Consider the following 26,917-nt stretch of genomic DNA (forward strand, 5'->3'; position numbering starts at 1 on the left):
AATGAGATTTTCTCCAAGAGCACTTCTCCTCAAAGAGATCTGTATCCAAGGAAAGAGCCCTCAAGCATCAGTCCTCAAGGAAATGAGTCTCTCAGAATGAGATCCTCCAGAATGAGAATCAGAAATCGAGATCCCTGAATGAGATCCAAGCTCTTATTTTTAAGGGAAAAATTTCCTCTGTCACCTCCCCTAAGTCCTTACATCTACCAATCACTGTAGATGTTTCTAAAGGACCGCCCATTTTGAATTCACAGCTGAGTAGTTTTAATCTCTTTAGTAAGGCGGAAAAAAATTCTGCTGTGTTGACAAATTTCATTAAGAAAAAACCTCTGAAAAAGTTATCACCCTTTTAGGTTTAAGTAGTTTACAAGTTGCCCCACCTATATGGGTACCTAGCATCCCATTGTATCAATTTTAAAAACAAGCATGACTCAAAGAACTTCCTGTCCTTTCCATAAGCATGGATCCAAGTACTTTCTTTGTTTAGCAATGATCTCTCTGTCCTAAAGCAGTCCTAAGTAGGGTGGAGTAGGTATATTCCCAAGGCAAGGAGCCCTCACACTCAAGTAGAGTTCTCACCATCTGCTAGGGAATTTTTTAAAGTAGAAGATTCCCCAATGGGGGAAACCCCTAACATTCATAAGTCTGAGAAATTTTGAGGTTTACATCTAGGAAAGAGAGTTGCAGAATGAGTCCTTTATACATCTATAACATTATTAAATGACATTTCAATAACACATAACTGTTTCATGTGATCCATATATACAAATATAATATATACATGCATATACATATTACCTATATATTACAGAAATATAAATGTTTACTTCATTAGTGGGTAGGAGACAAAGGAGAAGAGAATCAAAGACTCCAAAATCAAGTCAATGTGACAATGAAGAGAAGAACCAGGCTTTGCAATTAGTTTTGTAGCTATTTTGTATCCATGAAGCATAATGTTATGGCAATGCATGATGAGTCACGTATTTAGATAACAAGAGAATGCTCAGGTTTTTAGTTTGATGTCATTGTGGGAGGTATGTTTTCTGCATAATTTAGCACACAATTGAATTCTTCAACAAGCACATGTACAAGATAACGATTTGGGATTAGGTTACTGAATGGATTGTAACAATTGAATATAGCTAGGAAATAAACCATATTTCTGATATCCTAAAAGCTCTTTAGCCAAGGAACATCAAGCAATATTACTTAACCCAAAGGAATATGGCAACATTAGTGCTCTACTTAATTTACTTTTCTCTCATTGAATATATATTCCTTTTATAGAATTATTATTCCCCCAGCATTTGGCCAGAGAAAATGCTGATGGAAAAAATAGCTTCTTGGACATTTTAGACACACTTTGTAGCTCTATAATGCATGTCATAAAAAAAAGATGTTGGTATTTTGGGATACTGAGGGCAGGCTGTAATCAACAAATAGCATCTTAGAAAACAAACCTTAAGCATATTTTTAGTTCCTAAATATAGTTTTCTTGATAATAGAAGAGGAAAAGATATGTGAAGACCATCCTTTATGACGTATTTGAGAAGTAGCTGTTATATAATCAAAAACAAAACAAAACAGTGACATAATAAATTGGGTAAAGAAGCAATTTTCTTAACTCTTCCAATAATTGGTTATATGATCTTGACCTTTTTTGGCCATAATTCCTTCCCCTATAAAATGAAGGCCAATCAACTAGGATCTCTAATTCATTTTCTAGGTCTAATATTCAACCTGTACATTCTCAGTGTACATGGCTTCACACTTGCCACATTCTTTTAAACATTTTTTTAAACTTCTTTTAACCTTTGTGAATAAGTACTACCTTGTAGCCAGTATGAAATAAAAGCCATTCAAAGAATAAATAAAAAAGACTATTTCAATGTGCTAATGGATTTGTGATTTCAGGGAATTTTATATTCCTTTGAAAGTGAGAATTGCAACTTTGAATTGCAAATTGAAGTAAGAGAATTTGGGGATTGTCAATATATTATTGGAATTCCCTAATATGAGGCAAGAGTTTTTCTATAGAGAGAATTTGAAACAGACACTGAAGTCACTGAGAAAAGGAGAATATCATGAAGATAAATAGATAATGGCTACCAGGATTTTTATTGGATGACAAATTTAGTTGTGTTGAATCTAAAAAGAGTAAAGTTTGCTGAAGTGGGATAGACTAAAACTGGCAATTAGGAGTAAGGGATATTCCATGTTCCCCACTATTACCACTCAGTTGGTTTTATGGGATTAGTAGTGTCATTTGGAGAGTCAGATATTAATGGGAGCTAAAAGATGGAAAGAATGAGAAAGGAGAAGGTTTAGGATGAAAGAAAGTTTAAGACTTTCCCAAGAGCCCCATGGAAGAATGGGTTAATTTTTATTGAATGGTTCATTTGAAGACTTGTGTTGAGTTAGCCCTAAAGGAGTAGACATTTAAAGACAGTAACTAAGGGTTCAGAATCATTGGGAAAGCTGAGGAAAGTGAGTCAGACATGTTAAATTATTTGTTCAGTCATATAGCTCATAAGTAACTGACAGTGGTTTTGAAGTCAGCTCTTATTCTCTATCCACTTCACTACTTTCCAGCCTCTAAATATGTGTATGAAATACCTCTTTATGTTCAGACTAGGATATGCTATACAATTGATGGACAATTCATAGAGTTGATCTTTTTGTACAACTAATTTTCACAGGTACTGAAAGTGGACAATAAATCAACAAGTCCAAAAGCATTTGTAAGTGCTTATTATAGTCAGACACTACACTAAGTACCAGTGATAAAAGAAAGACAAAAACCAATCTCTGCTCAAAAAAAAAAACAAACCCAAAACAAACAACTCAAAACACATGAAGCTCAGCCTTGAATGGGAGGACAAAAAAAAGATGGAATTGTCTGAAAAATTATGGAGATCTTCTTATGACTTGAACTTCCTTACTGAAACATAGGCTTATATTTTGACACTAGTATTTTTCTTTTGAAGCCATATGGTGATGAAATATGAAAAATCATATTTTCTAAAATATAATAAAATGTACAAGTCGCCTTAAGGGGGTAGTGATGATGTCTGTTATGTACATGCTGAGGCCATGTAGTGTATTAAAAATAAAGAATTATAAAGGAGATACAACATCAGAAATCTGTATGCCACCTCTTGCCTGGACTGTTACAATAGCTTCCTAATTGGTCTCTCCCTTAAGTCTCTCCACTTTAATACTTATCCTATAGATAGCTTAAAAAGTTATATTCCTCAAGTATAGATCTAACCATCAAATGTTCATAATCAATAAAGTTTATTATTTCACCTTGGCCTTGAAACCCTCCCCTGCAGCTATCTCATCAGCTCTCATAAGTTCAATTATCTTCTCTGCTTTTAATACCAAGATCTACATTATTAGTCTTTATCTTTTTCTCTTAAATACACATCATCAATGGCCTCTTAGACATCTAGATCTGTATGTGCCCCAAACATCCTGGACACTTCGTTCTCCTCCACATACTCATTGAGTATGGCCTGCTTGTGGTTTCTTGAAGATGATAGTCTGTTTACCATTTCTGTGAGTTGGCAATGGCTGTTCTATACTTCTCCCTCATTCAATTTGCTTTTCTTGGCTTTAAGACTCAACTCAAACCCCATCTTCTATAAGAGACCTTTCCTGGGCCCTCTTAACTGCTAAGATCTTCTGTCAAATTACCTTCCTCTATTCTACTCTGAATATATCATATATGCATGTATTTAATATACATTTTCCCTTCCATTAGAATGTATGCTCCTTGAAGGAAGGGGCTGTCTTTGTCTTTCTTAAATTACTTTCCCTCTTTTGCCTGTCCTTATTTGTTTATTGAAGGTATAACATAAGTGGTCATACTTTGATTTTTAAATTAACCACAAGTCTTCTGCTTTGATATTTCTGAACTCCAAAATTCCTTTATGTGGTCGTAATCTTTTATTAATCCATGTTTCCTTATGCCTTATGACTCCTAATCTTGTTATTCCTCCTTATTTTGACCTATATTATCTCCAGCCTTCAATTCTTTCTTAGGTCATTATCCCTCCACAAACTATCCTCTCCTTCTTGAACTATTCCAACTCCTTCATGAACCAATTCAACTTTACATGATCCTCTATTGTCTCATTGCTTTTCCCTTTGTCCTATCATTAAGCATGCCTTGTCAAACCTAGCCATGGATTACTCTCACCAGGTATTATTGCCTTTGCTCCTGTTCATGGGCTGCTGAATGAATTTGGAGAAAATCACAAAACCATTCTGACTTCCTCCATTCATTACAAATGTATGTTATATAATCTCAACCAGTTCCTCCATGCAAGAACACAATCATTCTACTCCCTTCCACTGAATTTCCACCCCATATTTCATAACTTCATATTCCTAGAGCCCCACACAGGGATCCCTTTCCACATCCTCTCTGCCAACAGTCTTGCTTCATACATCACTGAAAAGAAAATTGAGGCCATTTCCTAAGAACCTTCCTTTTTCCTCCTTATTTAATATTACTCAAATTTCTACTATTAATCATCACTCTAGTCTCAAATGAAGAGATGGCCTTTCTTGCTAGAGTCAACTTTCATCCCATCCTGTCCTGAATTTTCCAGTAGGTTGCCCTGCTCATCATTGCCACTCTCTACTTACTCTTCAATCCTTAACTATTTTCTGGCTCTTTCTCTGCCTCATACAAATACACCATGATATCAAATTACTTTCTCCACTGAGTACAAAGTGGGGAGCAGAATAAGGGGATGAGGAGGGTTATGCTTCACATTTTGGGAAATATCTTTGTGTGTTATTATATCTTTGATGTAAATATTTTTGAGTAAAAGCTAATCTGACTATTATGTAAAGGGTTAAATGGAAGTAGGATGCAGAGGACTCCCCCTACAAAATGGGGAACAAAACTGGTGAGGGCTAGAGCCAATAGCAGAAAGCCTACATACCTGCATATCTACTTAAGGGTCTTGAAAAACCCTGGGAGATGGATCAAATGTAATATACCTATCATTCCTATATAGGTGGGGCAGGGTAATCTCTGCTAAATATACTTTTTAATTCATCATGTAACTATAAATATGTGGTTGATTGATGAGTATTGCTTGTGAAAGTCTCTCTGTTCTTTTATCAGATCTTCATCAAGGATATCCTTGATTTTTATTTGATTTTTATATTATTTATATTATATATAATTTATTTCATATATATTATAAAAGTATATTATGTATTTATTATTTATGCATCATATATAGATAAATGTATATATGCAAATATTTGCCTGTCATGAAAATATAGCTGTGAATTATTATTTTCAGATTTTTTTGGTCATTTTTTGTGGTAATAATAAGCCTATACATTTTTTCCCCTGAGCCTATGGTGTCTTCTCTCATGTCATATATTGACTCTTTCAGCATCAAAATTGGTAGAAAGGTCTATATAGATCTCTGCTATGTATCCTTTTCTCTTCTGCCTTCTTTTTCCTATCTTTATATACTAGAAAAGTATGTATATATGCATAAATGTATGTGTGTATATCCTGAAATTATAGTCAAACCCACAAACATTTTATATTTATAAAATGTATGTAAATATAATAATTTTCTAATAAATAGAAAAATAAATATTTCTAATTTGTTTCTATCATTTTTAACATTATTTTATTTGGTCATTTCCAAACATTATTCATTGGAGATGAGGATGATTTTCTTTTCCTCCCCACCTCCCCATTTATTTCCCCTCGCTGACACACGATTCCACTGGGTATCACATGTGTTCTTGGTTCGAACCCATTTCCATGTTGTTGGTATTTGCATTAGAGTGTTCATTTAGAGTGTCTCTTCAGACATGTCACCTCAACCCCTGTAGTTAAGCAGTTGCTTTTCTTCGGTGTTTTTACTCCCACAGTTTGTCCTCTGATTGTGGATAGTGTTTTTTCTCCTAGATCCCTGCAGATTGTTCAGGGACATTGCATTGACACTAATTAAGAAGTCCATTATGTTCAATTGTACCACAGTGTATCAGTCTCTGTGTATAATGTTTTCCTGGTTCTGCTCCTTTCGCTCTGCATCACTTTCTGGAGGTTGTTCCAATCTCCATGGAATTCCTCCATTTTATTATTCCTTTTAGCACAATAGTATTCCATCTCCAACATATATCACAATTTGTTCAGCCATTCCTCAATTGATGGGCATTCCCTCATTTTTCAATGTTTGGCCACCACAAAGAATGCAGCTATGAATATCTTTGTACAAGTCTTTTTCCTTATTATCTCTTTGGGGTACAAACGCAGCAGTGCTATGGCTGGATCAAAGGGCAGACAGTATTTTATCGCCCTTTGGGCATAGTTCCAAATTGCCCTCCAGAATGGTTGGATCAATTTACAACCCCACCAGCAAGGAATTAGTGTCCCTACTTTGCAACATCCCCTCCAGCATTAAGTAATTTCCTTTGCTGTCATGTTAGCCAGTCTCCTAGGTTTGAGGTGATACCTCAGAGTTGTTTTGATTTCCATCTCTCTGATTATAAGAGATTTAGAACACTTTTTCATGTGCTTATTAATAGTTTTGATTTCTTTATCTGAAAACTGCCTATTCATGTCCCTTGCCCATTTATCAATTGGAGAATGCTTGATTTTTTGTACAATTGATTTAGCTCTTTGTAAATTTGAGTAATTAAACCTTTCTCAGATGTTTTTATGAAGATTGTTTCCCACTTTGTTGCTTCCCTTCTGATTTTAGTTACATTGGTTTTGTTTGTACAAAAACTTCTTAATTTGATGTAAGCAAAATTATTTATTTTACATTTTGTGACTCTTTCTAAGTCTTGCTTGGTTTTAAAGACTTTCCCTTCCCAAAGGTCTGACATGTATACTATTCTGGGTTTGCCTAATTTATTTATAGTTTCCTTCTTTATGTTCAAGTCATTCACCCATTTTGAATTTATCTTGGTGTATGGTGTGAGGTGTTGATCCAAACCTAATCTCTCCCACACTGTCTTCCAGTTTTCACAGCATTTTTTTATCGAATAGTGGATGTTTGTTCCAAAAGCTGGGATCTTTGGGTTCATCATATACTGTCTTACTGAGGTCACTTGCCCCAAGTCTATTCCACTGATCCTCCTTTCTGTCTCTTAGCTAGAACCAAATTGTTTTGATGACCGCTGCTTTGTAATATAGTTTGAGATCTGGGACTGCAATGCTACCTTCCTTTGTATTTTTTTTTTCATTATTTCCCTGGATATCCTTGTTCTTTTGTTCTTCCAAATGAACTTTGTTATTTTTTTTTCTAAACCAATAAAGAATTTTTTTGGAAGTTCAATGTGTATGGCACTAAATAGTTAAAAAAGTTTGGGTAGGATGTTCATTTTTATTATATTGGCTCGTCATACCAATGAGCAGATAATGTTTTTCCAATTGCTCTAGTCTAATTTTTAGTTGTGTGGAGAGTGTTTTGTAGTTGTGTTCATATAGTTCCTGTGTTTGTCTAGAGAGATAGATTCCTAGGTATTTTATTTTGTCTAAGGTGATTTTGAATGGGATTTCTCTTTCTATTTCTTGCTGTTGAGCTGTGTTGGAAAAATATAGAAATGCTGATGACTTATGTGGGTTTATTTTGTATCCTGCAACTTTGCTAAAGTTGTTGATTATTTTGATTAGCTTTTTGGTTGAATCCATAGGATTCTTTAAGTAGGCCATCATGTCATCTGGAAAGAGAGATAACTTGGTGTCCTCCTTGCCTATTTTAATGCCTTCAATTTATTTTCCTTCCCTAATTGCTACTGCTAGTGTTTCTAGTACAATGGCAAATAATAGAGGTGATAATGGGCATCCTTGTTTCACTCCTGATCTTATTGGGAATGCATCTAGTTTATCCCCATTGCAGATGATATTAGCTGATGGTTTTAGATATATACTGTTTATTATTTGTAGGAATGACCCTTCTATTCCTATGCTTTCTAGTGTTTTTAAGAGGAATGAGTGTTGTATTTTATCAAATGCTTTTTCTGAGTCTATTGAAATAATCATGTGATTTTTGTTGGTTTGCTTGTTGATATGGACAATTATATGGATGGTTTTCCTAATATTGAACCAACCCTGCATCCCTGGTATAAATCCTACTTGATCATGGTGAATGACCCTTCTGATCACTTTTTGGAGTCTTTTTGATAGTATCCTATTTAAGATTTTTGCATCTATATTCATTAGGGAGATTCGTCTATAATTTTATTTCTCTGTTTTTGACCTGCCTGATTTTGGAATCAGTACCATGTTTGTGTCATAAAAGGCATTTGGTTGAATTCCCTCTTTGCTTATTATGTTAAATAGTTTGTATAATATTGGGATTAGTTGTTCTTTGAATGTTTGATAGAATTTACTTGTGAATCCATCAGACCCTGGGGATTTTCTCTTAGGGAGTTGTTTGATGGCTTGTTGGATTTCATTTTCTGATATGGTGTTATTTAAGAATTCTATTTCTTCTTCTGTTTGTCTAGGCAGTTTGTATATATATATATATATTTGTCCATATCACCTAGATTGGTATGTTGCCATATAATTGGGCAAAGTAATTTTTAATAATTGCCTTAATTTCCTCCTCATTGGAGGTGATGTCCCCCTTTTCATCTTTGATGCTATTAATTTGCTTTTCTTCTTTCCTTTTTAAAATTAGATTGACCAGTACTTTGTCTATATTGTTTGTTTTTTCAAAGTACCAGCTTCTAGTCTTATTTATTAGTTTAATAGTTCTAACACTTTTGATTTTATTCATTTCTCCCTTAATTTTTAGGATCTCTAGTTTGGTTTTCTTCTGGGGGGTTTTAATTTGTTCTCTTTCAAGTTTTTTTAATTTGTATTTCCAATTCATTGATCTCTGCCCTCCCTAGTTTGTTAATATATGCACTCAGGGATATGAATTTTCCTCTGATTGCTGCTTTGGCTGTATTCCATAAGGTTTGAAAGGATGTCTCACCATTGTCACTTTCCTTGATGAAATTATTAATTGTTTCTATGATTTGTTCTGTAACTAACTGATTTTGGAGTATCATATTATTTAAATTTCAATTAATTTTTGATTTGGTTCTCCATGTACCCTTAATGATAATTATTTTTATTGCCTTATGATCTGAAAAGATTGCATTTATTATTTCTGCCTTTCTGCATTTGTATGCCGTGTTTCTGTGACCTAGTATATGGTCAATCTTTGTGAATGTGCCATGTGGTGCTGAGAAGAAGGTGTATTCCTTTTTGTCCTTATTTATTTTTCTCCATATGTCTATTAACTCTAATTTTTCTAAGATTTCATTCCCTTCTTTTACCTCTTTCTTATTTATTTTTTGATTTGATGCATCTAAATTTGATAGTGGTTGTTTCAAATCTCCCACTGATATGGTTTTACTGTCTATTTCCTCCTTCAATTCTCCTATTTTCTCCATTAGAAATTTGGGTGCTTTACTATTTGTTGCATACATGTTGATTACTGATATTTCCTCATTATCTAAAGTCCCTTTTAACAAAATATATTTACCTTCCCTATCCCATTTAATCAGGTCTATTTTGCTTTGACTTTGTCAGATATCATGATTGCAACTCCTGCCTTCTTTCTATCAGTTAAGGCCCAGAAGGTCTTACTCCATCCTTTAATTCTGACCTTGTTAGTGTCTACCCACCTCATATATGTTTCTTGAAGACAATATAGGGTAGGGTTTTGGATTCTAATCCATTCTGTTATTAGTCTATGTTTTATGGGTGTTTTCATCCCATTCATGTTCAAAGTTATGATTGTCATTTGTGGATTACCTGGCATTTTTATATCCTCCCCTAATTCTGACCTTTCTTCTTTAGCTATAACCTTTTAAGTAAGTGATTTAGTTTAAATCAGTCCCCCTAGTCCCCTCCGTTGATATGCTTCCCTTTCTAGCCCCTCCCTTTTTGTTCCCTCCCCCTCCCCCCTCTCCTTCCTCCGTTTTTGTGTTCCCTCCCCTCCTATCCCCCCTTGGTTTTCCTTTCTCCCTTACCCCATTGGATAAGATAAAATTTAAGATCCCTATGGATCTGGATGCTCTTCCCTCTCAGAGTTGATTTCACTGAGAGTAAGGTTTCAGTAAAACCTCTCTTCCTCTCCTTCTTATAGGAGAATTCTTCCCCTCCCCTTCCCATGTATATCTTTGTGTGAGAAGGATTATTCTATTTAGTTTTTTTTTCCTATTTCTTGGAGTATATCTTTGTAACATCAAAGATCCCCCCTCCCTTTTTCTTTCTATCCCCCCCTTTCTCCATATATTCTTGATGCCCCAAACTTTCCCTATGAGTGATTCTTCTTACTACTCTAATGAAGCATACAATTTTTGAGAGTTACACATTACATTTCCCCCCCATATTAATATATATATATATATATATATTGATATAAATGTAGTCCTTATAGAAGAGAGTTTGAATAAATGAAAAAGATAACATTTTTCTCCTTTTCACTTTCCTTCATATTTACCTTTTCATGTTTCTCTTGCCCTTTGTGTTTGGATATCAAACTTTCCACAGAGCTCTGGTATTTTTTTTACAAATGCTTGGAAATCTTGTATTTTGTTGAATGCCCATACGTTCCCCTGGAAGTATAGTGTCAGTTTTGATGGATAGTTGATTCTTGGTTGAAGACCCAGCTCTCTTGCTTTTCTGAACATCATGTTCCATGCCCTATGGTTGTTCAGAGTGGAAATTGTTAGGTCCTGTGTGACTCTGATTTATGTTCCTTTATATTTAAATTGTCTTTTTCTGGCTACTTGTAGGATTTTTTCTTTTGCTTGGAAGCTTTGAAATTTGGCAATTATATTCCTGGGTATATTCCCTTTTGGTTATTGAGTGTAGAGGGTGTTCTGTGAACTCTTTCAATGCATATTTTGTCCCCTTTTTCTAGGATCTCCGGGCAGTTTTCTTTGATGATATCATATATTATGATATCAAGATTACTGTATATTTCTGGCTTTTCTGGTAGACCATTGATTCTCATATTGTCTCTCCTTCCTTTTTTCCAGGTCAATCACCTTGTCAGTGAGATATTTTATTTTGTCTTTTAATTCTGTAGTCTTTTGACTTTGCTTTATTAATTCTTGCTCATTTGCAAGATTGTCTTCCAGTTGCTTGATTCTGACCTTTAAATACTGGTTTTCCTTTTCAGTTTTTTCTGACCTCTTTTTTGAGGCTTTGATCTGTTTCTGCATTTGCATATTTTGATCTCTCATATTGCTGAGTTCCTTTTGCATTGTTTCCCATTTTTTCCTGCCAGAAGGCTTCCATTTTTTGATATTTCAGATTAAAATTCTTCCAGAAATTGTGGAGAATTTCCATTTCCTTTGGAAGGTTTTGGAGCATTTGTTTGTGTTTCCTCTTCTATCTCCTCTGTATTTTGCATTTTTGGTCCATAAAATGTGTCCAAAGTCACCCCCTTCTTCTTGCTTTTCTTGGTGTTTGGAGGCTTTTACACTTCTGTACTGTTTTCCATCTCTATCTGAATGAGGAGGACTGGCTCTTAGTGTATATGTCTGATGGTCTGAGGCTTTAGCCTCAGGCAAATTGTCCATTCTCAGCAGCTGCCCTGTTTTCCTGGGGAAGCCCAGGTTCTGCCCTCCCCTTCCTGCCGGTGTTTCAGGTGTTACTGCTCTCAGTTCCCTCCAGTTGCTTCTCTGCTGCCTTACTTCTATGCTCTGAGTCTGGCACAGCACTGTCCGCAAGGTATCTCAGTACCTTTGATGGCTCTGAAGTTTATGTCCTTTCAGAAGATCCTGCACTCTAAGGGGGAGGTATCCTGGCCTCCCTGAGCTGAGGGCTCCTGATGGGATTAGGTTCAGCTGGGTTGGATTGGATGTGACCCAAAGCAAAAGCCTCCTGTGAGATGTGGATGGAGCCCTCCATCTCTCTCTGTTTCCCTGCTGTCTGTGTTGGACACCCCCAAGACTGGCTCAGGTTGTTTTCAATGTGCGCCCTTCAGAACATCTGGCCCTGAGACCCTTTTGCTGGCCCTGAGGTTCCCACTTCTGCTGTGGGCTCAGCGTTCTGGGTTGGGAGTGGTGTGGTCCTGGGACCTTCCTTCTGCCTTCCCCTTAGACCTGAGTGATCTAGGATTCTGGCTTTGGGGGGCGTACCTTTTTATCCAAGTCCAGGAAGAGGGTTCTCTGGCTCTGTCCTGTTGTTAAGTTTGAATTTCAGTCCCCTAGGAGCATTCAGTTTGTGATCTGTAAGGAAGGGTTTTCAGAGATCTGAACTTTTGCTGCCTCTAAGCCTGCATCTTGACCAGAAGTCCCATATTTCTATCATTTTTGGTGGTAATAATTAAGCCTGTACATTTCCCCCTGTACATTCTCCCCTCTTTCATATATCTTAAGAATCTATCCATCCCCACCACAATGGTAGAACAGCCAGTATAGATTCCCTCTATGTATTCTTTTATCCTCCTCTAGCTACTTCTTCTTATTCTTGTTTTCTATAGTGCCTTTTCTATTTCCTCATACAGCACATCAGGGACTTTGATGTTAGAGTCTAAATGGGGTAGCTGTCATTTAAGAAGAAAATAGTTTTTTCTACAAAGCTTTACAGTCCTTTTTCTCCTATCTGTCTCTTGGCTGTTCTCTTTCTAGCATTAGATTGTTCTGGCTGTTTTCTATAAACATGCATTTTTTCCTCATTACATCTGGTTGTATTATCATATAATACAATTCATAATCTGCCTTTCAACTCTGTAATATTTTCCAAATTATTTTTAAAATTCTAGATCAATGTCATTCCTGCTGGTCATACCTCCCAAAATGAGAAGGAACTTTTAGTTCTTACTGCAGGAGTCAGCATGTAAGCTCTTTTAGCTGCCTTATTGGGGTGATTGTTTTGTCTTAGTTAAACTTTGTTAGGCCATGACTGTGTCATTATCTATTCTTTTATTTGTTCCCAGTGTTTTAGATATCAATAGTTATTTTTAAAAGTTAGGTGAGAACTCCCTAAATTATACACCCAGTCTTCTGAACTAGGTATTATATTAGATAGCTTGGCAGACCTAGAGCCAGGAAGACTTGAGTTTGAATCCATCCTCAAACATGCACCAGCTATATGACCATGAGAAAGTCATTCATTTCTGTTTGCTTCAGTTTCCTCAACTGTACAATGGGAATAATAAGAGCACCTATAATACAGAGTTGTGAGGATCAAATGAGACAGTAGTTGTAAACTACTTAGCACATGTATTGCTTAATACATAGAAGGTACTTAATAAATGCTTGTTCCCTTCCACCTTTCCTTAAAGTCTTGCTTCTGATTAGGATTAATTTTTATCTTTATTCTAACAAGATGCTAGTCTAACTCTTTGTAGATAACTGATTTAAAAACTACTACCTATTCGTAACTAGTAATTTCCAAAATGCTAAAAGTGTCACTTTTTTATATTGTTCTGTGTTCAATATATTCATCACTCCAAAACTCTCTTCTTCAAGAAAGTATTCATAATATATTGTCATAAATTTTTTTGGAGACTATAACCTTACCTCTTTCATTTCTAACTTCTGAGACATTCAGAATGAAGAGCCCAAAAACATAATGAAAAAAGTATACTAAACTAAATGTCATTCTCAGCATTAAAACTGTGTTTGTTTAGGCTATGAAAGGCTATATAATTTTTATTACAGCATAAAAAAGGTGAAAAAATTTGCAGGCCAATAATAATGCTGTAGTAGTGTTTAGTGGTTACAAAGATATTTCTTCTCTCATTTAGATACATTTCCTCTTCTCTTAATGGCTCTATTTGGAAATTTCAATGGGTTTGAAAAGCCATTTTAAGATACATTTCTGAGGATCCTCAAATTTTTTTTTTCTGTAGGGATAAAAGGAAGATAAAATAGCAATTGACCGTTGTTAAAAATGGTAAGTTTTGTGGGGCAGACTTTGTAATATAGGTACCACACAGACCACAAATGTCCCCAATGTGCTAACGAGAACATAAGAATAGCCACACAAAGACCCTGAAGACAACATTGTCTTCCAAAATCTTTTTACATTAGTAGAGTTTGAAGAGGAAAGAAACTATCATTATACATGGAATTTTCCTGGTTTCCACTGCTATAAAAGAGTATCAAACTTGTGGACCATCAAATTCATAGATATGATACATCCCAGGATGGAATTTATGATGAATTGTTTTGTTTGTTTACTTGACCCATTATTTTGTTGCTCTAGAGAACATGATGTAAAAATTAAAACAAACAAACAAACAAACAAAAAAACCTCCTTCTATTAATGCACTTACTCCAAAATTTAGGGTCTGGGACGTTGAGAAATTATATGACTTAGGAGGGAGCCTGGGAGGAGTAGAGAGTGAATTCCAAGGACTCTGTCACTCCACAGAATATACATTTACATGTGTGGGTATGTGCATTTATATATGTGTATGTATATGTGTATTTACATGTGTACATGCCATATACCCAGAGGGAGAACTTGAATCTAGGTCTTCCTAAGACCAGCTTTCTATTCACTTCCACATTCTGCTTCTCATATTATTGTATTATATATTCTGGTTATTTATGTCCATGACATTTCTCACATATAATTCTTTGAGCACAGAGACTATATATTACTATTTTTAAAGCACCTCTCCCTTTCTCAGGATTTAGCCAGGAACCATGCATATATAAAGCTTCATACACAGTATTGAGCTTCAATAGCTTAAAACCATACTATATGTAGAACAGTACATATTTGTTGACAATAATTTTATGGATATAAAGAAATAAAGCAAAAAAACTGGGCTCTCAAGGAGTTTACAGTATAGTTGAGAAGATAAGAAACCTGATCATAAACTGTAAAAATTAAAATGAATCTCAAATAATAAAAATATTATATTTTAAGAGATTTATTAATGATCATTAGAAATAAAGGAATAAAAAGGTAACCAAATATAAAAAACCACGTGCCCATGGCTAATCAACCTGTTCAAAATCCCCACTTACCCCCACAGATGCTGACAATAAGTAAAGAGGGCCCAATATTCCATCTACAGGAAGTACATAAAGACAGGAAGTCAGTGGGCTCTGGGGAAATGTAGTTTTTAGGGCAACAGATTTCCAATTATAAATAAACATTAACTCATCCTAGAAGACACAATGAATGCTATCTCAAGAAGTAACCATGTGATGATAAAATATATCAAAATGGAAGTTCAAATTTCAATGCTGGTACTTACCAGAGTGGCAGACATAGACTGAAACAAGGGACTCAAAAGTTATCTAAGCCAAACCATTTACAGAAAAAAAGGAAAAATATTGTATGGTATATCTGACAAGTGGTCATCTAGTCTTTGATTAAAATACTCTAGTAAAGGAGACACTCTCATTTGCTGAATCAGACTTTTAATTTTGATATCTCTAATTGATAGGAAGTTCTTGTTTTGTTTTGTTTTATTTTTCCTTACAAGTCTAAATCTCCCTACCTCCCATGTCATCATTTACTACTAATTATGTCTACTGGGACCTGGCAATTTTATTACTGAGGGCAAGCATGTTTGAATCTCTGAGTCTCAGTTTATTCATCTAGAAAATTACCATGACCACTTTTGGAATGTATATCTCACAGGATTGCCAAAGTGATCTGCAAGGTAAAAAGTTAGCCATGTCTCACAATGGGTCTAATGCTGGATTTGGCATTAGAAAGAACTGAATTCAACAGTGATATGGTCTCTTAACCTCTAACTACCTCAGTTTCCTCATCTGAAATATGGGGATAATATATAGCATCTACTTCCTAGGATTGTGTAACTAAAATTACTATATGTAAAGCACTTTGCCAGTCTTAAGGTGCTAGATAATTTCTACAAAATAATTCTATCTAGATGTTAGTTATTAGCAAGTACTAAAAAAGTGATGTCAACAATAAACATTAAAAGAGTTCAGAAGAGACTTAGATCATTTTGGACCTTAGTAGTTATGGAAAGGGGAAATAGTAGGGAGTTGGACTTTGAAGAGGGATATAGGATTTATTGGATAAGCAAAAAGGTATTCATAGGGTTTTCCACACTTCATGTTATATATTACTTAACATATGGAAGGTTAATGGTTATGATTAAGAAGGAACGTTTTAAAAAAGTATTTTTCTGAGACATCCAAATTACCATCACAGTAGTTATTGAAAAGGATCCAAGACATATGCTTTGAAGGAAAAGGTTTTTTGTTTTTTTTAATGTTCCTAGTCTTCAAGATTTTCTTTGGGGACAGTCAATTTAAACATTTGACAAAAAGTTAGGTGTCCAGAAAAAAAAGACTTGATTTGAAGTTTGTAGTCTTTGCTTTGTTTTTAAACTCATCCAGGTTGTAGAATTTTCTTAAACTAGTTTGATAAACTGGAAGTGACCTTTATTTGTGATGTGAAAAAAATGCAAATTGTGAAAATCTTTTAAAACTAGTTTGTCAGATGGGGAAAAAAAAAACCCATCACTTTCTCCCTCAACATTTTGAACCATTTTTATGAATTGAAAGCAACCCATTATCACTGAATATGTTAGTTTTTTTTTCCTTTAAACATGAATATGTATATTACCATATCATATACCAGTGCCTGGAACATATTTGGAGCTTAATAAATGCTTATTAACTATTTATTGACTATTGACTATGTCCAAAAGTGTATTTTTTCATACTACACATTAGTCTTTCATCTGTCTTTCTCAAGGTAGGCATCATTCTTTTTCATCAGTCCTCTGGAATTATGGTTGATCATTTAGTTGAACAGAGTTCTAGCCTTTCAAAATTATTAAATTTTATAATACAGATGTTATAGTATAAATTTTTCTTCTGATTCTGTTCATTTTACTCTGTATCAATTTCAGGGAGAAGCTTGGAATTATTAAAAACATAGCAAAATTTCCCAAATTCAATTCAATTTTCTTTCTCCCATCTATTTAATTATTAGTACAATTTATCAATCACTTGGATAACCTGTCTACGACACAAATATTGCTTTACAATTCTTGGCCATCATTATCATTATAAGAGGAATTATCTGCTTCTGTGTGTAAGTGTAGGGAAACGTATGTGTGGTTTCCTGTGCAGATAGATCAAACTAATTTAAATAAGTATGAATCTCTTTTCAAAAACTGTCATATCTTGAAATTTAAAATTAGCATCAACTGATCTGGAGAATTTGGTAGACCATACCTTCAATAGAGAATGCCTTTTCCATTTGGATTCTGAAACTTTCAGTTCTTATGATCAAAGTTGCGCATTGTAGGTTATTGTTTGTGAAAGCTCATTTTTCCTTTTTCATATTTTCGTTAACAATGCTATAATATTTCTAAGGTGCTTGTAACAGTGCCTTGTACATAGTAGATACTTAATAAATGAGTTCCTTTTCCTTGTCTCCTCATTGTGTGTATAACTTCTTTTCAGAAAGATTGTTAGGGTCTATCTTTGCTGGGTCAGGGGAACATGGCTACAGAAGATAGCAAATGATGTCTTTGATATGTTGATCAGTTTTTCTGAACTAATTTTTCTCCATTTTAAATTATTTTTTTAAAGAATCTTCTCTGGAAAGGGGAATATATCACTCTGGAAAAAATAAGTAGCTAAGGTAATAAAAATCAATAAAATTCATTTGTAAAATGTTTTTACCCATAATTTAGGCAGTATGATTGATAAATTTTTCACTAACATGTTTTGAGGTGAAGAGTATCCTCTTTTTTCTAATCATTTGATATTTCTTTCAGATAGGTTGAATATTGATCCCTCAACACTCTTAAAATTGTATTGTCTGTAGCATAGACTTCTTCTGTGTGTACTTGTACTAGTGAAGCTGTTTTTTCAGTCTTTGTTTCCTATAATCCCATCTCTACTTTTTCATGCAATGTATTGAGCATTGTTAGAATCCAAATATAGTAGGGTTTTTATGCTTTTATTTTTAAAATTAATTAACTAATTAGCTAATTAAGAATATTTTTCCATGGTTACATGATTAATGTTCTTTTACTACCCTTCTCCCTCCACCCTCCCAGAGCTGATGAGCAATTCCACTGGGTTATACAGATTTCATTGTTCAAAACCTATTTCCATCATATATGGTGTTTCTAAATCTCAGTTTCCTAATATGTATGAAAAATAAATGAAGTATCCACTACCTAAGATTATTGAGCTCAAATAAGATAACCCCCATCATGTCTACCCCCTGACTTTACTTGGCTTCCTTCAAGTCTTACAGTTTTACTTTCTGCAAGTAGACTTTCCCAGGTCTTTTTTAAAAATACTAATGCTTTCCTTCTAGATTAATCCCCAAATTATCCTTTCTATATCTTTTTTGCACATAATTGTATCCATAATATATCCTAAACCACCAAGTTAGGTTCTCCATTGCCCTCTACCATTCTGCCTTCTAGAATTCTTCAAGAAACAAATTGGCTGATGTCTTCTCACATCTGGATGTTAGGTTTAGGACATTTGGGCCCCACATATATAAATAAATGTGATGAATTCTATCCCTAGTATGTCAAGAAAAATAAAACTCAATGTATCCTAGTAAAAGTAGAAATTACTACACCAGAAATATTGTTATAAAATTTATTCTCTGGGACTTCTTTTATGTCCCTCCCTATATCTATTCTTCTACTCAACTGTCTCTCTGTCAGTCTGCCTAAGTGCCTGTCCAGTGCCCAAGTTTGGTCAGAACCTTTGGAATAATGTATTCTGAAGAGGATAGAAGAATGGCAAGCTGACCTAAGCAAGATAAGCTTACTTGCAGGGTTATCAGGAAGCTCTCATTAATATCCAGTAAAATAAAGATTTACTAATGATCTGAATGTTGAATTATAAACTATTAACTACTAAAATTACAACAACACAGAAGAGAGGATGCCAGTTTTGACATTCATTGGATTTGTCCTCTCATTGTGTAGATTGTTTCTATGAATAGAGTAGAATATATAAGCACATGTCTCATGTAAATATAACACATATATATGTTGCATCTATCTATTTCATGTTTCAAGATGTTTTGTTTGTGTTCTATATGCTTCATTTTGAAGAATTGGCCTGGGTCAGAGATGTTTTAGGGTATCTATATTTGTGCATACCAAGAAAAAAAATGATGAATGACGGCCTGACCAATATCCCAAAAAAGAACACTAGGAAAGGTCTTGGCCCAGACCTTCTGTACACAGTGAAAGGAAAAAACCAAACAAACAAAGTTCTGCAATTTGAATGCAGGGAATCATTATATAAAGAGGAATCATAAAATTTTTTACCATGGAATATATTTTATGAGAGGAACAAAATCTACCCAGTAAGTCGAACTACATTTGAGGGGAGAGGACAAAGGTAAAAGCTAATAAATCTAGATTATAGCTAGATGCTCCATTTAAGGCAATCTGATTCTCAATAAGCAGATTCAAATGACTTTTACAAACATGAAACCTGTCTTGTCCTGCCAAGGACAAACGAATGGCCTGGTTCTCCACCAAATGTGTTGTTTCATATAAGGATTAACATCCCTCCTCCTAAATCATTAGCTTGTAAAGCTAAAGACAGTTCTTTGGCAAAAATTAGGTGAGGTTCCAGGTGGTTTCTATCTGTATCCTCATTGACTCTACAATAAAAATGCCCTGCCATAATCAGAGCATTATGAGATTCACAGTTTGCTAAATGAACATTTAGGGTTTTAGGAGAATCGGCATCTACTAACTCAATATTAGGTGAAAAAAATATTAATCAAGGGAATCTGGTTCTCACTAAAGGTATTCTTAGATTGGCACAGCCTTCTGTTGACCATTTATTCATCTGCAAAGGAATTAGGCTGCACCTGCCCCAGTGACATTTTGCATTTAATTTTTTTTGGTTTGACACATGGCTGAGCACAGAACAGGAGGAATAAAAGCATGTCTATCCTCAATCAGCTTGGTTGATGAAAAAATAATAATCTCTTTCAAATATATTTATGCCTGTGTCCTGCTTTTTCTGTAGCTACAGTGTTCAGGAACTCAGAAGCATTGTCCATCTTAGTATCTCACAGCATCTCATAAGAAATAAGGCAAGACTAAAAGAAATATACTCTGTTGGCAGCCAATGTGGTCAAGTGATTTCCAAGGTTTAATTTTGCTCCCTTGCAGCCCAGAAACTCATCTTGTTCCCACGCGTCTCATTTCTACCTCATCTGAGGCAGTGTCCCTAACTTGCTGTGTGGCCTGGTATAGCACATTTATGCCTCTCATCCATAAAAAAGGATGAAAATAATAGTTTATTCTTCACAGGAAATGGTGTGAATTTTAGAGTGATTCCCAACAGAGAGCAGTATTATTAGAAAGTTTCCATAATTTATTCATTCCCCCCTTTCTTATATTAAGTATAACTAGTTTTTCTCAAAATGAACTGTGAAAAAAAAAATCAGAAACAGATTACACTCCAGGGAGCTCTCTTTCCCACCAGTTCATTTCCCTTTGGTTTCATTACAAAAGGCTTCAGTGCTGTCCAGGGTGTGCCCAAATGTTCCATGGAAGAGTTTTGAAAATCAATGAAGTCATCATTTTATTACAACTTTTAGATTTACGGGCAAGGAGAGTTCTATCCAGAAGAGGCTCTCCAGTTAGCCTGTTAGCATGAGAAGAGAGTCTCTTCCAAACACTGCCATCATTTCCATCACTGTTAGGTCTTGAAAAAGTTAAAAGTTTAAAGACTGATTTAGTCAATAGCAGAATTAACTACTTCTTTCTTCATTCCCATGTGATTCCATCTCTTCCAAGGAAGACTTTGCTCTGACCATTCTTAGTGCCACAATCATTAAGGAATTTGTTAAAATTCAATATCAATTAATTTTACATCCCTAATTAAACCCTAAATTAGAAATCATGAAAAACAATGGAGAGATTGACAAAGTTGAACTAAAAAATAAACCAAGGACCTGTTTTTTTAAATTAATAAAATATATAAATCATTGGTTAAGATGATTAAAAAAAAGAAAACTAAATTAGCAGTTTCAAAAATGAAAAGGGAGAACATGTAACCAATGAAGAGTTATTTTGCCTAATTATATCCCAGTACATTTGAAAATCTAAGTGAAACAGATAAATATATTAAAAATATAAATTGCCCAGATTAAGAGAGAGGAAGTAGAATATTTAAACTGTCCTGTTTCAGAAAAAGAAATCAAACAAGCCATCAACGAATTTCCTAAGAAAAATCCTCAGGACTGTTGTATTCACAAGTGAATTTTATTAAACATTTAAAGAACAATTAATTCCCAAAATACATAAACTTTTTTTGGAAAAATAGCTGAGTCAGGAACTCTAATTAAATCCCTTTTATGATACAAGAGCAATGTTGATACCATAACCAGAAAGAGAAAAAAAAACAGAGAAAGAAGACTATAAACCAATATCCTTATTGGATATTGAAACTGATTAAAAATTTAAAATTTTTTTTTTAAAAATTAAAAAAAGTTGTAAAAAATACTAGCAAGATCATAGCATTATGAAAAAGATAATACAGTATGATCAAGGAGGTTTTATATCAGGTAAGCAGGGATCTTCCAGAATTAGGAAAAGCATCAGTATAATTAACCATATAAATAACAAAACCAACAGAAACAATTTGATTATCTCAATAGATGCAGAAAAACCTTTTGATAAAATTCAATACCAATTCCTATTAAAAGTTAAAAACTATGGAATAAATGAAACATTCTTCAAAATGAAAATAGCATCTAACTAAAACCATCAATAAACATTATCTGTAATGGCCATAAAATAGAAGCTTTCCTAATAAGATCAAGGGTGAAAAAAGAATGCCCAATATTATCAATACTATTCAATATCATATTAGAAATGTTAGTTACAGCAATAAGATAAGAAGAAATTGGAGGAATCAGAATAGGCAATGTGTAAATAGAACTTTTGTACTTTGCAGGTGATAGGATAGTATACTTAGAGAATCAACCAAAAAAATGATAAAAAAAATTAACAACTTTAGCAAAGTTGTAAGATATAAACTAAGCACACATAAATAATTAGCATTACCCATAAATTCTCAAAGCAAGAGTCAGAAAGAGAAATTCCATCTAATAACTATAGAAAATATAAAATACCTGGGATTCCTCCTGCCAAAATATACCCAGGAATTATATGATCAGAGCTATAAATTTTTTTTACCCAAAAGTCAGATATAAATAGTTGTAAAAGCATTAATTACTCAACAATGGAAGAATGATAAAAATGAAAATTCTATCTAAACTAATGTACCTTTTCAGTGCCATACCAATCGAAATATACAAAAATCATTTCATAGAGATAGAAAAAATAATAAAATCTATCTAGAAAAACAAATGGCCAAGAATATCAAGAAAAATAAGGGAAAATATATGAAGGTAGGTGACTTAGCTGTACCAGACCTCAAATTGTGTTATAAAGTGGTAATAATTAAAGCAGTTTGGTACTGGTTAAAAATGAGAGTGGTGACCAGTGGAATAGATTAAACATTCAAAAGGCAATAGTAAATGACCACAACAATCTAGTAATGATAATTCCAAAGGTGGAAGCTTTTGGAAAATAAACTCAACAGTTTACAAAAACTGCAGGGAAACCAGAATAAGAAGAAATTGGATGTTGAACAGGTCCTAAAGTTTGAGTTAAAACACCTGAAGATGCCCCTCTCCATTCATGTGCATATAAAGTAAATGGCTTTTTGTTATCTGGGATCCCTAGAGCAGGATAGCCTATTAAAATTTATAAAGAACTTATAGGTGTTCCACCTGTAACTTACAAGTGATTCAGTGACTGGATTTTTTGTCAGTGCTACAAGGTGTTTAAATGATTTCCCCAAAGCAAGGAATCCACTATCTATAAAACCCTATTGCTCCTAGAATTGCTCTCAATTGTTTCTTAGTGGAGGGAATGCTTAATTTTTGAATATCTTTGATGCATTTAGGGGAAATGAAGTGGGCAACAGCAGCTAAAATAAACCCTAAATACTTCACTTTGGGGAGACACCACTGAACTTTTGCCTTTGAGATCTTGTGGCCTCTCATATATAGTTCCAAAAGAAGATGTTTGCTATCTTCTTAGCATGCTGTGGCATTTGGTGATGTGTTAAATTTAAATTAATGTCTAATAACTCCAAGTATTATATTTTATAAGGTTTATTGTTAATCACTTGAAATAGAAGAAATGAAATAATAAAGGTATACAAGCCGAAGTAAAATCACATGGGTAAAATTCTCCTGCCTGATTCTGACACAACCTCCACAACTGCCTTCCCAGGAGCAGAGAGAGAGGTAGGAGTTATACCCACAACTTTATCTTAAAATCACATGAGAATGAAAATGGGAAGCTGAGAAAGAGTTCTGGGGAGAAAATTCTATTTGCATAATCCTCCCATGATTCCATTGGTAAATGAGCATGTAGAAATCTCCCAGATTTAAATGCCTAGTTTCCCTAATGAATCTTCCCAACATCCCACTCTCCTTTTCACCTTATGTGTTAACATAGTCAGGATATAAATTTTGTGTAACTCCTCCTCTCACACTCTCTTCCTATGATTGGGCTGAGGTGAGTGGCAGGAGAATCTACTCACATGGCCCAATGTTTTGTTAGATAATTAGCTTTTTATTCCTTTACTTAAAGTGATTATTAATAAAGCTTATGAAATATAATACTTGTGTATTGGACATTAATTTAAAACCTAGAGAGGCCAAGAGAAAATCATTTACAAAATGTATAAACAATATTAACTTAGTATTTTCTAAATCTTGTGTTAAAATCTGTGAAAATAAAGTGGGACTTTCCATGTACCCATAGGGGAAAAGATACCACATACATTAGGACTCTTTTCAGGTGAAGGAAAAGGAATTTTCCTGAATGGGTATTGATAAAAATGCTGAACACAAATCCACTAACATAAAATATGAGGCTGTGCTAGGAATAGAGGAGATAATTATGGATGGGCTTGGAAACACAGGCTATCTTTTGATGACATGATTGTTACAGCCCTTAAATCTTGTACAAATCAATAGACAGGTTTCCCATTTACATCTAATTTTGGCTTTGTAACAGTTAAGATAGGTGTGTTATATTCAGATTTACATGGAATTATTATTTTTGTTCAATTAAAGAATTTATTACTGGGGTAATTCTATCAATTGTCTCTTTTGATAGGGGATACTGAGGAATGGAAGGAGGTGAACTATCTTTTGTTTTGATTTGCATGTGAAAAGCTGATTTGAGGAGGTCTACATCAGATGAAGATGTGGCCCAGAGAGATTCAGGTATATCAGCTGGTATTTCAAAGGTGGAAAGTTTGTCCACTTCCCAACTGTTAGAGAGAAGTACAGGGAGCAAATTCAAAGATTCCTCAGGCAATTCTAGCATCAGAGCAGTGTCGTGAGCACATATTATTGTGGCCCTAAGGTTACATAAAAAGGTATCTCCCTAATAAATTTATAGGGGAGCTAGGCTTTAGAAGGAAAGAATGTTCTACTGATAGAGGTCCCACAGACACCATTCAAGGGGAAAGGTTTGGGACCCTCAGAGGTGACCCAGATACACCCACTACATTTAGAGAGCCAATAGAGATGGATTTGGAACCTGCTTTACTCATCAATACTGATCTGGATGCTCTGATGTCTAAGAGGCAATCATAATAAGTGTCCCCAATTTTCAAGGTTACATGAGGTTCATTACTATGTAGGGGAGAATGGACTGGGAAAACTGCTGTTAAGATATCAGTGTCTGGGAAATCAAGTTTTTCTCAGTGCTTTTTATATGTCTTGAGATCTCCTAAACTCTCCTCCAGCTTATTAAGGTCACTCAAATTATTTTCTAGTTTTTCTTCAAGGTGAGCTTTTAGTTCAGCAAAACTATTTAGTTCAACAAAACTGTTTCTTCCTGAGGAGGAATAGGCAAAATGCCCAGCCTCCTATCACTAAAAGTACAGCTAGGAACAATACTATATATAGCCACTCTGAAATATTCTGTTGAATAATAAGCCATATTAGTGAGACAAGAAACAGCATCACAGCTTGAACTAGACTACTCAAAATCGTAGTTAATTTAATTATTAATTTTGTTTGTAGTTCTACTTTCTGTCAGTAGATGGTGCTATTTAAAATTAAGGATCAATAGCTGTAACAGAATTAACTGCCAGGAACTTGACTTAAGGACAATTTCAGTAAAAAGTAAGAAAAATGATCAGAAGATTGAGGGTCCATCCCTCCTACCTGGCTCGCCAATTAAATGTATGGATTAAAAAAGGGATTTTGACAAAAATAAGAGAGCAGCTTTTAATAAGTTAAGTATTAATGAAAATATAGTAGAGTTATAAATTAATATTATCCCTTTAAGTCAGAGAAAACTGCTAGCAGATTTTAACAATTAATTTAGTTTAATTGAAATAGAAATAGTAAAAGAATATAGTAAAATGAATATAGTAAAGGAGAGAAATATAGGAAAGAGGTAGAGAAAAAAACTTCTTTATGTCTAAACTAGTTATCCTATAACTACCTATATTTACTACCTAAAACTGCCTATATCTTCCATTAATAATTGCCATTAGAGAAAGTCCAGCTGATCACTCTTCAGCTCAGCTCACCAGACAGAATCAATATATATATATATATATATGTATGTATATGTCTCCCAAACACTAATCACCAACCCACACCACCAGTAACCAAACCCCAATGGCCAACTGATGCTCAGCAGCCAACTTCCCTGCCACTGCCAGCCCTAACTGTCAGCAACTGACAGCCTTTTTAATCACTTTTTTCTACCTTACTTCCTGTCTCTATGGTTCTTCTTGCCTGTCTCTATGCTTTCTACTTCCTGTCACTGTGGGCTGGTTAATTCCTGCACATCTCTATGGTAAGATGACCTCCAGGTCGCTTGTTAAATTAAAAAAGGAATAAAGAATTTCTTTTTACAGGTTCAATATTAATATTAAAAAGATTATTATTTTTTAAATCAGATATTTATACTATTGGAAACATAGCTAGTACTTTAAACTGCTTTTATTCTCCACCTCTTTTCTTTGTTTTATAAGGTGCAACCCAAAGCTATACATGATCTTTAAATTTTACAAATTCATTAGATTTTATAAATGTAGTCTAAACTGATGTTAGATTGGTCAATAAATAAATGATAAATTTATTTATTTAGCCAAGTTGTCAAATCTTTTCTTACTTTGAGCTCTTAGTTGTATTACTATACTATTTAATCTACCTTAGTGGCTTAAACTTCTGGGGCAAATTATTATAGTTAGTCCTGATGTCAATGCTGTTTACACATGATGTCAAACTTTATACATCTTTTTATTAGTTTTATCTTAATTCAAATCTGTAGCAGTAATAATCATAGCTACATTTATGTACACTTTTGAGGCATTTCAAACATACATACATACAGATAGATAGATAGATAGATCGATAGATAGATAGACAGACAGACAGATAGATAGATATGTCTATACAATCTCATTTGATGGTTTGAGTATCCAAAGAGAAGTGACTTGGTAAGAATCATTTCAATAACAAGTAATTTTATGATAAGATGTAGTCTGTTTTATTATTTATAGTGTTATTTCAAAATCACTACATCTAGTGCTTATCAATTCTTTGAAGAAAATGCTCATCATATGGAGATATAAGATTTATCTATAAACCTTTAGTGTCTCTTGTTCCTTCTTTATGAATCATGGTTTCCTATTTAGTTTTTATTATTTATACCTTTTCTTGCCTTTGCATTAAAATAATCAAATATCAGAGTACAAGGATTTAATTTGGAAGGGCTTATCAATTTCCTTTAATAAGTTCTCTACTACTTCATCTTCAGCAATCGATGTCATTTAAGCTGCAATTGTTTCACTGTGTTCTTGAAAATACTTATTATTAGTAAAGTACTACATTATGTAAACCTTA

The sequence above is a fragment of the Monodelphis domestica genome, chromosome 3, assembly GCF_027887165.1.
Source record: "Monodelphis domestica isolate mMonDom1 chromosome 3, mMonDom1.pri, whole genome shotgun sequence".
In the NCBI taxonomy this organism is placed as follows: Eukaryota; Metazoa; Chordata; class Mammalia; order Didelphimorphia; family Didelphidae; genus Monodelphis; species Monodelphis domestica.